The following is a 3,788-nucleotide window of genomic DNA, read 5'->3' on the forward strand; positions in this document are numbered from 1 at the left end:
TGGCCCGAAGCTTGCTCGTATGCCGTCAGTAGACTCATAAGTTCCTTAATGGATTTTTTAGATCCATTGACAAAGAGGATAGCATCGTCTGCAAATAGAGAATGTGAGAGGATCGTAAAGTATGGTTGGATGAGGACGTGATCGATCGCCCGGGTGAGTGATCGACTCTAGACCTCTTCCATCAATATGAAAAGGGTAGGCGAGATAGGATCGCCTTGCTGGAGACTGATAACACCCTAATTTCGGTCTTTATTTCATGTTATTAGCATGATTTATGCATTTAAAAGACTTAAAATTGGGTTGTTATCATATATTTACATGACAATAATGCTTTCAAGTAATTTCTGATTTTTTCCTCATTTTCTGTTAATTATATGAATTTGTAAGGATTTTTTGAAGCTCGAAATAATTATTTTTGGATGAAAATGGCACATTAAAAATTTTATTTTGACATTTATCAACATGGGAATGAATCAGGGAATTTTCTAGAATTTTTTACAAATTTTTAGGAATTTTCTGGGATTTATTTCAAGAAGAAATGCATTTATTCTATTAAAAAAGGGCATATTTATAATAGAAAAAGAAGTATTTTTATTATTTTCAAACTTTCAAGGGCCTTTTTGCAAACTTTCGTTGTAAAAAGACCCTGAAAACAGCTCTCGGTCGCCATTGCAGGCGTAAAGATCCAATTTAAAATTTTACAGGGTTTTATTGCAATTTTTAATATATATTTTTAATGTTTTAGTAGAAATCGGAGGAGAGAGAGTGCGCCAGGGGCATATACGCAATTACTTCTGGGCGGCGTCCAAAAGCAACTCTAGGCTTTTTAAGGACTTTTCTGCAAAAAGGAGGATTCAAAATGCGCCAGCCAATGAGAGAGCGACACGTCATTGCGTGTTTAAAAATGAAACTAATAAATAAATCAATTTTAAATCTAATGGATTAAATTAGTTTAAAATTGATTTATTAATAACTTTTGATCCTGAAGTCCGATTGAGATGATTTTTTTATCGATTTGTTTGTCTTGATCCCCTCTTTCTTTCTGTATGGTTGGATCATTCAGATCTGGCCTACATTGATAGATAAATATTAAGTACTAAACGGGGGTAAAATGGTGATTTTTACCATATAACATAAGTATAAAAGCTAAATTTCAAGAGGGGGAGCTCATTCTTGATGGTTCTCTATCACAGCTGCAAGACAGAGAGGAGCCCCAGCCTGGATCAACAGTTTTGGTACTTTTTCCTTTCATTGTATTTAAACTTTTATGCATTTTGAATGAAATAGGTTAAGTTGGTTGTTTCTTCATCTCTATTCTGATCTGAACTTCTAAATCGCTTTGCTTGAGCGGCATGTACAAGCCCTGATTAGGATTGAGAGGAGAAATTGAGGGATTCACCTGGGCATTCAATTGCATTCCAAAAGAAAACTCTAAAAAAGTTAGTTTTAATTCTTAGGATACTCAATTACCCCATTTTAGTTCTGAATTATCAACTTGCAAAAATCAACCAAAACCAAATTAAAAATTCCTACCAACCTCTCTAATTGAATTCTTTGATCCATCCAATTGGATCAATTAATTCAATCTAGAGCCCACATTTCTTCCATTCTTCTCACCTCTTCTACCCCCCTTTCTCAATTCTCATCTAATTAGGGTGACTTGATCCTCGTTGAAGATCAAATTCACTCTAATTAGGATTAAAACACCAAAAAGATAATCACATTGAACTTCCTACTTTCTTCCCTTGGACGACACTCATACTTATCACTATATGTCTTAAGTGGAGTTCTTATAAATTTTATTGCATAAGCCAAAATCCAGAACGACAAGGGCTAAAAATTGCATAGTTTTTACCCCTATTTTCAGCTTATCAATTGGCGCCGTTGCCGGGGAGGCAACACTTAGGAATTCAACATATTTTTATTTGTAAACACATTGGTCAATTGTTGCTCACGAGTTTGTTAAGTCTCCTTATTATTGATTTTGATTTAAGACGGTATTTGGGTTTTAACGACTAACGAGTGTTGTGTTTGAATTAGTGGTTTTGTATGAAGCTTAGGTCTGGATGTGAATCAGGGAGCAGTGACAGAAATCCCCCTGTAGTAGATTCCACCACACCCGAGTCGTCTTTCACCGAACCTACATTCGTAGAGGAGATATTGATTAGACCCGTACCAATGGACCCAATAGGTAATGGAACAGGAAACCCTGAGGTAGTAAACGATGGACGGAGGAGGATTAGAGAGAATTCCACACCAGTAGAAACCCCCATCTTAACCAGGATATCTGACCCGATTGGAGAAGATGTGATGTTTAGAATCGATCCACACAAATTTCAGCTATTACCGTCCTTTTTGGGAAAGGCAAACGAAGAGCCCTATGACTTCTTAGAAAAATTTTACGAAGCATGTGATAGTTGCACTTACCCCAGAATTTCCAAGGAAGTTGTGAGAATGAAACTATTCCCTCATGCCCTTAAGGATAGAGTCAAGGATTGGTTTAGAACATTGGGAACAAATTTTGAATCATGGAATGATATGGAGAAGAGCTTCTTAAAAAGATATTATACAGTGGCTAGGACAAATTCTTTCAGAAGAGAGATTAGAAATTTTCAGCAGGGAAATGATACATTTAGCGAAGCATGGGAGAGATTGATGGGGCTCATTAGGAAGTGCCCCCACCATGGCATTCAAAAATGGGAGTTAGTGCAAATTTTTTATGAAGGCTTGAAAGATGTGGAGAAAGGCAGAGTTGATATCTCAAGTGGAGGAGCCATAGCTGACATGTATGAAGATGAAGCTATGGCACTACTACAAAAAATGTCCGATAATTTAGCCTATCACCAAGATGCCTCCGATCATGTTAGGGTTACCCTTCGGAAAGGTGGACTGTTGGATGTTAGAGGGGTTGAACCCCAGATTACTATGGATAGAATTGAAAAACAGATAGGTGTAATGATGGGAAAAGCCATGGAAAAGATGAATGAAAAAATGATCTCACTATGGCAAGGTCAGAATAGCGGAGGAGCACCCAACCAAATAAATCGATGTGAAATGTGCTCAAGTGATAGCCACACCGGAGAAGAATGCCCTATGATATCAGAAGTGAATGCTATAGGCAGGCAAGAAGGGAGCAATGTCCAGTGGGGAACTAGAGGAAACTTAGGAGGACAGGGATGGAACAACAACAACCGACCACCCCAACAACAGTTCCAATCTAAGGCGAACAATCCCCACCACCAACAACATTATCAACCTTACCGAAATTTTTCAGATCCCACTAATGCGACTCTCACCAAGGTCATCGAGGAGCTGCAAGAAGACAAGAAGAGGATGCTCAAGCTTTTTGAAGAAATGGAGGAGAGGCATCGGAGGGAGATGGAGAAGCTCAAGGCGGAGATCGACCTTCACAGCGGTCAACAATTTGCGCACGGGGGAGCACCGCAAAGTACGTGTGAAGACCCTATGAAGATGGGCGCCAAATCAGGTAAACTCCCTACTCAGGCCTGTATTAAACCTAGAAATTTACTTTATGTTGATGACATGTGTAGTGTAGTTAATGAGCATATTCATGACATGCATGCATTGGTTGAACAACAAGAAATAGGAGAGCTGAGTGCTATATCAAAACTTACGAGTGGGAAAGAGTTGGCTAATCCGTTTGCAGCTATAGAGAAACAAAATGAAGTGGAGGATAAGTTGGAGGAAGTAGAAAAGGATGAGGATGAAGGGGTAGAGGAAAATCTGGAAAAGGAACCCAACCCCAAAACATATTGCCCACCTATCCC

General features: G+C 38.5%; 1 non-coding gene across 1 annotated transcript; it reads right to left on the reverse strand.

Annotated features, from left to right (window-relative positions):
- Positions 1–2,584: 2,584 nt before the first annotated feature.
- On the reverse strand, positions 2,585–2,690 carry LOC144705065 (small nucleolar RNA R71). Its single transcript, XR_013581967.1, has one exon. It is a non-coding gene; the product is annotated as a small nucleolar RNA R71 (small nucleolar RNA).
- Between the last annotated feature and the right edge of the window lie 1,098 nt (positions 2,691–3,788).

The sequence above is a fragment of the Wolffia australiana genome, chromosome 6 (genome assembly GCF_029677425.1).
Source record: "Wolffia australiana isolate 7733 chromosome 6, ASM2967742v1".
Classification (NCBI taxonomy): domain Eukaryota; kingdom Viridiplantae; phylum Streptophyta; class Magnoliopsida; order Alismatales; family Araceae; genus Wolffia; species Wolffia australiana.